This window comes from Plecotus auritus (assembly GCF_963455305.1).
Source record: "Plecotus auritus genome assembly, chromosome: 1".
Lineage (NCBI taxonomy): Eukaryota > Metazoa > Chordata > Mammalia > Chiroptera > Vespertilionidae > Plecotus > Plecotus auritus.
In genome coordinates, this window is record NC_137770.1 from 188,954,738 (window position 1) to 188,965,043 (window position 10,306).

Sequence of the window (10,306 nt, forward strand, 5' to 3'; positions counted from 1 at the left end):
AAGAAATCCTTAGTCATGTTTAAAATGGGCCAGATAAATTAAGAAAATCAGCTGATGTCCTTCCCCTGGAGAACATGAGTGAAGGAGTTCTGTCCTAAGGATAAGACAGCAACTGCAATTAGCAACCCTGATGGCCTTGGGGCCTCATGGCTTCAAGTCTGTAACAAACTGTCCTGCACATATACTAGTAAATGGTCAGAAATAAAGGATGTGTACCTACAAAGAATAACATAGTGCACATTTATTTCTGCCCTGTGGTAGAATTTTAGTAATTTAGCAAATATTAAATAAGCTACAACTGTATATAATAGAGAGAAAGAATGCTAAAACACACACACACACACACACACACACAAACAACACTGCCAATTATATCATTTGGGAATAGAAACCATTGTTGAATTTATAATTTAATGAGGGAAATAAATTTATTTTACAATTATTTACAAAGCTTTGTATATTTCTGGTAAATGGAGTTCCTTAATTTGTACCGTCTCCAACATACTTTCTCAATCTCCTGAAAAATTAGCTAACGGTCTAGTCTTGAAATAGTAGGGGAACTTTGGGCTTTTAACTTTAACAGACATATCTAAGATAAGATAGCAAATAGATTCAAGTTGAAGGCCAGTTTTCAGTGTAGGGCTTTAACAGTCAGATGAATAGCCCTGTTATAGTGCCATACCTTACGGGACATCTGCAAGTATATTGTTCCCTGTGTATGATCAAAAATATTTATATGTAAATTAGCTTTACCTTTTAAAAAGTGAAGCATAAATCCATCTCAAGATTTGGAACAGTCAACTAACTTCAGAAAGGACTATGCAAAATTTTTTATGAAAGAGCAACAAATTACAGAGTTGAGGATGAAACTTCTTTCACTTTGTAAAACATACTACAAAGAAGTTTTTACCCATCTTTCCAACTCCCAAGGCAATATACATTGCTTTGTAGAGTTCAATAAAAAAAAGTAACGTTTAGTTCAACCAGCTCATTACAAAATTCAGTTAAGCCAGATAGGAAACTGGAGAAGCAGCCAGTTTGATGTAGTCAATCTACTTACTACTGTGACCCCAGTGAAACAGTGACTTCTGGTGGCAAACAAAAACAAAAACATATTCTGCAGCTGGCAGGAGAAAGCAATGTTTAAAATCTGCTGGGCTTGGCGGTGGCCGGTCTGGCTCAGTGGATAGAGCATCGGCCTGAGACTAAAGGGTCCCAGGTTCCATCCCGGTCAAGGCCATGTACCTTTGGTTGCAGATGCATCCCCAGTGGGGGGTGTGCAGGAGGCAGCTGATGGATGTTTCTAACTGTCTATCCCTCTCCCTACATCTCTGTAAAAGATCAATAAAATATATTTTAAAAATAATAATAATAAAATAAAATCTGCTGGGCTTTACTCTTGCCATAAATTATCTGTCTCTGGATGGTTTTTGAATTCTAAGTTAAACACATTATGATTCTTTGAAATTGTATTTGTACAAATTTGAAGAGTTAAGGAAAGACAAATGCCAAGGACGCTACAGAAATTCAATTGCTACAGTAAGTGAATAAGACATATTAACTCTGATACATAACAGTTCACTTTCTTCCGGCAAGTGGGAAGCAAAAGAGTTCACAGTAATATACCTGAAAGTCTCACATCCCCTGCCTCATCAAGCCTTAAAGTCATATTTAGAAAAGAAAAGATAGGTGGGAGTGTGGGAGTCCCCAATATCTTTTGTCAAAGCCTTGTATTCCACTCTTCAACACCTTTCTGCCTTAAAGTGACTGAATCTGACCCAAATCCTTTCCTTCACTCCCTCTCTCCTAAATTAGTTGAATTAAAGTAGTTTCAAGTACTAATTATCTATTTTCTTGCTTTCTCTCCTAGTCTCCCTTCATTTTCTTTGGTCATTTATCCCTCACTTCTCTCTCCATTCCTTTTCCACATATTTATCTTCAAATACAATACTCTCCGACTCTGGCAAGAGACACCTTTAAATTAAAGCAGGCAAACCATCCAGAATTTTCAACTCTCCTGTGAATTTATTTCCAGAATATCCACTCAAGGAATCCTTTCCACTGCCGACGAAAGGCAAGCTAAGGAAATGCATTAGACAGAGGAAGTAAACACTGAAACAGGGCCATGCCTGAGTAGTCTCTTAGCAGAACTAGTTAGACTCTCGGGTCCAAAGGTCTTTTTCTTTTTCGTGTTTCCTATCCCCACTCTGAGTCTGACACCACGGGGGTCTGGGAGAGAAACCCACCGCCGCCTGCCTTCTACCAGCTCTGCAGGACCTTGCTCTGAAAGAACCTGGCACAAGCAAAATGCCCGTACCTCTCCGGCATCTCCCTGGCCGGACGTTTCTAAGCCTCAATTACTGAGTCCCTCTCCCTTTGCAGCTGTCCCAGGGAACACAGACTAGGTCTTCGCCTTAATTTACGGTTTCGCTTAGAAGGTTGAAAATCCGTCTGGTTCCTGGATGGTGTATCATATCCTCCGCCTCCCACCTCCAACGGGTGCCAACAAGGTTAAAATCACCCACATCCCACCCTCAAAACGCAAAAACATTGGGTCCGCAAGGCCCTCCCTACCGTCCCCTCCCCCCAGCCCAGGACACACCTCCACCTCAAAGCCCAGGATCTTCCAGGGACAATTTGCATAACAATGTGGGGTGTGGAAACTCCTAGAAGACCAAGACCCTCAAACGCCTCTCGCTGCTTCTTTAACTGACATTACCAGAAGGGAAAGTACGATTCAGACCACCCTCCACTTCCTCTCCCTTTTAATGCGCCCACCCTAGCGCTCCCAAAGTCGCAAGGCGACAGTCACAGCGGATCACGCGCAGGGGAAGATTAGCACGAGAAATTAATCAGTCCCACGCTCTGCAGGCGCCGCCTCCCTCGTCCAGGGACAAGTCGCAGAGACGCCTCCAACTTGTCCCCCGCCCTCGCCGGAGGCTGCGGACCACCGACGCGCGCTTGCCTCTCAACCTCCACCAGCTGAGACTGGAACCGCTGATCTCTACTAGGCGCCAGGGGGAGGGGTGACAATGCCGGGAAGAGGGGGGGCATAGGATGGGGGAGAGAAAAGCCCCGCTCTTACGCCCCGAGAAACTTCTGGGACTCTTCTCTTACGCAACCCTGGGACCAGGTTCAAACGACCGAACATCTTTCCGTTAGACGCGGGGCACTCCGGCAGATGCCCAATTTGGGGAGGTGGGAGTGGGGGAGAAGGATGGGTCTCTTCCTGTGGGCCCCTCCCGGGTTTTTCTAGACGGTACCTGCCGCTCATTTGCAAGTCAGGGCGGTGCGAGGTCCGCGTCTCCGGAGGTTCCCACCGGAAAAGTGGGAAGGCCAGCGACTTGAGTCAGCGTGCTGGGAAGCCGGCGGCAAGGCGGGGGAGAGCCTGGGCTTCCCAGAAGTCAGCGGCGGCGGTTCGGGGCCAGACTCACACCCAACCCGGGGGGGCGGGGCGGGGGGCGCAGTGCTCCGCTTACCTTCCAGACCTTTCGTTCTTCAGTCTCCGGGTCGTGCGTCCTCGCCGCCTCCGCCCTCCCCTGACCTGTTGCGGTGGGGAAGGGGCGTGAGTGCGAAGAGCGCAGAGCAAGCAGCTCGTCCTCCCTGGGCTCAGCGGCGTCTCGCACGGGACGCGACTCCCGAGCCGCGGGGACTAGGGTGCAGCTGTGCTCGCGATGCACCGGCGACGGCTGAGTGTGCAGAGTCGCGCGCTCCTGCGCTCGGGGATCGCCAACTCCGCGCGCCGGTGGCCCTGGAACGCCCGGGAGGCGAGGCCACGCCCTCCTCGGAGGCCCGGCCCCGCTCCTCCCTTCTCCCCTGGAGCCGCGCTGCCCCGCTCCGCCCGGCCCACGCCCTCTAGCTGGCGCCAACCAAATGGCGAGGAACACCACCGCCCTCCCGGGGAGACCCGTGGGAGGATGGGGGGGGAGGGGGGCGCAGTGGCTCTGGATGGAGTACTGCAGTGACAGCACCCGCAGCGTGGGTGACCCTGCCCCGGGCTGGTATGGAGCACAGAAACCTTTCTGCTTTACAGCGAGATTAAGCTCAGGGTCAAGTTCTGACTGAAAGTGTCAAGGAGCCTTTTTGCAATTTGCTATACAATTGAAACAGAATCTTTGGAGGAGATAATAACTAACATCTGGGGAGCGTTTTACAGCTTCTAAAGGGCTTTACATACACAGGCTGTCTCATCTTCACAACAACCTTATAACATATAAATAAAACCAAAGAGCTGAAAATAGGTATTGTGCCCAAAGTTACCAGCTACAAAGTGGCATGAGAAACCAGGTCTCTTGAATCCAGCCTCCAGGTTCTTGCTCTTCACCAGCCCCATCCCAGAAAATTCTAGGGGCTTTGGCAAATAGCCCCAAAGAAAGAAGGGAAAGCTAACAGTCTCTGGTCAAGGTGCTACGGATGCCTTCTATGAACATACCAAGAAAAGCATCAAGCTGTTTTCTTTGCCTCGTGTAACCTTCCTCCCTGAAAGAGATGCAGAAAGATTACATTAAATGGCCAGATGGGTATTTTCCAATGGCTTAATGCAGTGATTTTCAACCTTTTTCATCTCATGGCACACATAAACTAATTTTTAAAATTCTGCAGCACACCAAAAAAATACATATTTTTGCTGATCTAACAAAAAAATAGGTATAATTTTGATTCATTCATGCCCGACGGCTATTGTTGTGTTGGCTGTTGTCATTTATTTATTTGACAATCTAAGGGAAAAAAGGTCAGTGCCCCTGACTAAATTAGTCAGGTATTGCGTGTTTTAAAAATCCTTGATGCAGATGGTTGAAAATTGCTGGCTTAATGATTTAAAGTGGGTGAAATTATTTGGAAGAAGAAAGTCAACTTACTCAAATATAATACAATGTAAATTAATATAAAAATAGCCCCCTTATCCTCTATGTTCTTTTATTTTTTATTTTACTCTTTAAATTAAAAAAAATTTTTTGTCACTGTTGCTTTGTTCCTTATAGTTTCTTCACTGTCCACATGAATAGTGTTTTATGGACAACCTAATCAATACATATTTGCATTTCCAAATTAAACTCTTGGCTACTTGACTTAATTTCCCATGAATTGTTTGCCAAAATATAATTCTTCTCCCTCCTCCTGATCTCTCATGATGATGTTGATTTGATTTACCTGAACAACTAAATAATTAAGGTGTTCTTAATGAAATCTGGCATCATTCTTGATGAAAGTTTTGGAGGTCACCCCTGAGCGAGGTGGGAAAGGAGTCACTTCCAACAGATGGATGTCTGTTCGACTTTAGAGAGAGAAACACCAATTGGTGGCTTTCTGCACCCACCCCAACTTGGGATCGAACCCTCAACCTAAGTATGTGCCCAGACTGGGAATTGAACCTGCAACCTTTTGGTCTCCAACAAACTGAGCCACACCAGCCAGGCCTGTGCAACTTCCTAAAGTTTCTAATAGAGATTGAGATCTATTCTAATCATAACAAATATTTTAATATTTTCGTATGTAACTAACATATTTTATTATAAAAATTATAAGTATAGTAATATAAATTCTGTAGGTTTTTATCTCTCCTATTTAAAAATATTTTCTTTTGTTGTGTTCCTTTTTCCATCCCATAATATCTCCTAATACCTCCCAACTGTAGTCAACTTAGTAAATGATGCTGACAGTGGAGGTTTGATAATTTTATTTTCCTGCTTTTGATGCTAAGGGATGTAATTTTGCAAAATGCTTTGTTGAAGATGATGTAGCTTTGGTTCATAGAGTAGTTCATTCCATTTAAATGAGTATTCTTCAGGTGGTGGGCCAGGCGAGGGGCCATGTCAACGACAAAGACAGCGCTTCTGTTTTCCTGAGGTTCTGGTGCCTAGTGCAAACAAGCCAGTAAATAAACAATTCCAACGCACACTTCTACTGGTTAATTTCCAGAAAGGTGGTACGTTATTTAAAAACTAAAATCAAAATTAATTTTTTCATAATAAATAAAGAAAAAGCAGGATAGTCATTCCAGTGAGTTTTTACGTTGCTTTCTGCCTTTTCTCCAGATAACATTATGTCAATGATAAATAAGCTGTCTATTTTAAATCACGATTATACTGTATCTATTTTTTTAATTATGACATAAACAAAGGTAATTATGCAATAGAGATGCAGATACTTCGCTTTTTAGCTACAGTTCCTCTATCTACTTCATTATAGGAATTCTTAAATTATATTTTTAGCTTACTCAATGCAATTCTAACACTTTCTTAATCTTGACAACCTAATCACATATATATTTTTTAAATATATTTTATTGATTTTTTACAGAGAGGAAGGGAGAGGGCGATAGAGCCAGAAACATCGATGAGAGAGAAACATCAATCAGCTGCCTCCTGAACACCCCCCACTGGGGATGTGCCCACAACCAAGGTACATGCCCTTGACCGGAATCGAACCTGGGACCCTTGAGTCCGCAGGCTGAGGCTCTATCCACTGAGCCAAACCGGTTAGGGCCACATATATTTCTGATTATGTTCTTGCTAAGGTGATGCAGGTTTCTGACATCAGTGATCTTTTTTAAAACAGAATTGGGGAAAAATGTTTCGCTTTTTAATACAATAATAGTACTTTTTTAGCTGCCTCTTCATGTGAGAACTCCTGGGATGTTACCTGACAAATTTCACCCATGATTTTACTTAAACTTTTTGACTTCAGGTGGTAAACACACAATGCAATATACACATGATGTATTATAGAATTGTATACTTGAAACTTACATAATTCTATTAACCAATGTCACCCCAATAAATTTTATTTTAAAAAATTTAAAGACAAACAAGTGAACCCCCTGGGACTCTCAGAAGCTAATGGGCTGTATTCTCAGAGCACCTGTATAAGGGGAAGGGAGCACACGTTAAGACCGAGACTGGTGGAAAATATGCCGGCATTGAAACACAAACAGCTCTTTGCTTTGCCAGCCAGAAGTCCTGAGCTCTACAAGACCCAAGCATTTTAAACAAGCAGTTTAAATTATGCTACTCCAAATAGACTGCATGGGTATTTCAAAGGGCATCAATTTCTTCACAATGTAAAATGTTAAATACATTTCCATTTTTAAAAAATATATTTTTATTGATTTCAGAGAGGAAGAGAGGAGAGAGAAATAGAAACATCAATGATGTGAGAATCATTGATCGGCTGCCTCCTGCATGCCCCCTACTGGGGATCGTGCCCGCAACCTGGACATATGCCCTTGACTGGAATCGAACTCGGGACCCTTTAGTCCGCAGGCTGACTCTCTATCCACTGAGCCAAACCAGCCAGTGCTTAAATATATTCCTTTTTAAAATATATGTATTTTTATTGATTTCAGAGAGGAAGAAAGAAAGAGAGATAGCAGCATCAATGATAAGATAGTATCACTGATAGGCTGCCTCCTGCATGCCCCCCACTGGGGATTGAGCCTGAATCCTGGGCATGTGCCCTGACCCGGAATCCAACTGCGACCTCTTGGGTTCATGGGTCCACACTCAACCACTGAGCGACACTAGCCAGAATGTAAAATAAATCTTAACTAAGATGAGAGCTGAGTGTTTATCCTTGTGAAAGAAAACAACTCATGACGAGCTGGGGGAAGGTGGTGCAGGTGAGGAGAGGGTGATAGTGAAGACTGAGGAGGAAGGGTGAGCTAAACTAGGTAAAGGGAAGTGGAGGGAAAGCCAGTTCCCCAAACAGAACACAAACAAGAGGAGGAGGAGGATGTCAGGATGAAATTATGAGGGGGCAGTGATTAAAAAAAAAAAAAAAAAAAAGTGGAACAGGAAAGGTCAACCGGAAACTGATGGTGAAGGGCCCTAAGTGCCAACCTAGGAGGTTTTCCTTTCATGCTCGGTGCAGTGGGTAGGAGGTTGATTTGCTCAGGTTGCATTTTGGAAAGATTACTGGTACTGTGGCTGCCATAAGAAAACAAGTAGGAGACAGCCAGGCTGCAATCCTAATCCCCGAGGCCAGGGCAGACAGTGTGCTGAGAGCTGGCATAGATCATAGGCAGGTGCAGAAATCCCTCGCTTTGTTTCTCTACCTGGGAGGCAGATATCCAAAATAAACCTGCTGCCTCTTGCTGTAAGAAGAACTAGGTGCACACTGATTGTAATTAAAACTGGAGGCCCAGTGCATGAAATTCGTGCACGGGGGTGGGGGGGTGGGGGGGTCCTTCAGCCCGTCCTGCACCCTCTCTAATCCGGGACCCCTCAGGGGATGTCCGACTGCCTCTCATAATCTGGGACTGCTGGCTCCTAACTGCTTGCCTGCCTGCCTGCCTGATTGCCCCTAACCCCTCTGCCTGCCTAATCACCCCTAACAACCTCTGCCTACCTGCCTGATCGCCCCTAACTGCTCCCCTACTGGCCTGATCACCTCTTACTGCTCCCCTGCTGGCCTGATCGCTCCTAACCGCCTCTGCCTCACCCCGCATCTGGGACCCAGGATTATTTCCTCCAGCCGGTCACAGGCACCTGGGACCCAGGCTTCCCTCCCTCTGGCCAGCCGCAGGCAGCCAGGATCCAGACCAGCTTCGCCTGGGCTGGCGGCTTCTCCTGGGCCACAGCCGCAGGAGCCAGGGACCACGGGGCAGGCGGCCTGTCCCTCTCCCGGGCTGCAGCCCCAGCCATTGGCACCCGGACCGTGGGGCGGGCAGCTTGTCCCTCTCCTGGGCTGCAGGTGCAGACGCAGCTGATGGTACCCGGGACCGTGGGGCAGGTGGCTTGTCTCTCTCCCGGGCCACAGCCTGGCTGGTCCCCATTCTTCTCTCCCCAGTGTTGAGTGTCTGAGATGTTATGGCATGATGGTGTGAGGGTGTGACAACCATTTGCATATTAGCTCTTTATTATATAGGACTAGAAGCCCAAAGCATGAAGATTTGTGCCAGAATGAGCCTTCCTTTCCCTGGCTGCTGGCACTGCCTTCACATGCTGCCCAGAGGCCCGGAGTGGCCGGGAGTGGTGCGGAATGCCTGCATTGCAAGCTTCCCACCCCACCCCCGGCCGCCATATTTGTTGGGTTAATTTGCATACTCACTCCTGATTGGCTGGTGGGTGTCACGAAGGTACGCTCAATTGGCATGTTACTCTTTTATTAGGTAGATAACTGTCATTATTTTGTCATGAATACTTTTCAGAAAACGTGGTTCCTAGTGACCTGACATCATTTTCCTAAGAAGTTCAAATATGAGTTTCTCAGTGTGTGTGAGTTTTTACTCATTGCTACTACACAGTACTTCCCAGTCTTGGTGGGGATTAGAAATATTTTTAATCATGTTATATTATTATTAAATTAGAGGCCTGGTGCACAAATTCGTGCATGGGTGGGGTCCCTCGGCCTGGCTGGAGATTGGGGGCAAATTGGGGCTGGCCGGCCAGGGAGAGGGACCGTGGGAGGTTGGCTGTGGGAGCACACTGACCACCAGGGGCCAGCTCCTGCATTGAGCATCTGCCCCCTGGTGGTCAGTGCACGTCATAGCTACCGGCTGGTCGTCCGGTTGTCCGGGTGTAATGGTCACTTAGGCATTTATATATATAGATTGATTTCATATTTGGAGTAGTCATTTGGAAAATCCTAATGAATTCAGAGCCCAAAAATACAAGCACAACATCCACATTTTTCTCTAAAAAAATTAATGAAAGGATTTAAATGAATTTCTACAATTTACTAGACATTTCATGCACATAATTTTATTTAATTACCTTGAAAATGTGTATATCTATAGTTCATATATAAAGAAGAAATAAGGCCAGATAGATCATCCTCTGGATCATGATTATACATCAAGTCAATAGCAGAGGCAGTATTTGCACTCAGCTCTTCCATGTCTCACAGTCATGCTCTTACAACTATACACAGAATTAGATTAGTATAAATGTCCCCACCAATGTCTATTACAGTTAAACCCACATCAGCAGGCCCAAGGGAGTTGGCAGTGGCTTTTCTTTCTGACAGTTGTAACTGGAGGGTTAAATAGAAGGAAGATAAAGAAAGCTGAGTGATTATGGGGAAACCAAATAGGTGGGAAGTGGAAAAGGGAAAGAAATAACAGGCAGAGCCAGAATACAAAGGCCAAGTTATGGTGCCCCAGTGGGAGCAGGGCTGGGGGAAGAGCACCCTAAAGACTAAGGTACAACTTGAAGACCTCAACACGATGATTCTTCTCAATCCATATCTGTCTTCTAAGTTTCAGACTATCACACTCACTTGTCTGCAGGGAATTTCCACGTAGTTCTCCCATTAGCCAAACAAACTCAGCATATCCAGTATGAAACTCAGTTTTTCACTCTGTCCA

At 45.3% G+C, this 10,306-nt stretch overlaps 1 protein-coding gene across 1 annotated transcript in view; it reads right to left on the reverse strand.

Annotated features, from left to right (window-relative positions):
• AFF1 (ALF transcription elongation factor 1) overlaps window positions 1-3,805 on the reverse strand; it is a 194,984-nt gene extending 191,179 nt beyond the window's left edge. Inside the window, exon 1 of the mRNA XM_080643431.1 lies at window positions 3,480-3,805. The gene's annotated coding sequence lies outside the window, so the exon portion shown is untranslated. The remainder of the gene's footprint in view (window positions 1-3,479) is intronic.
• Between the last annotated feature and the right edge of the window lie 6,501 nt (window positions 3,806-10,306).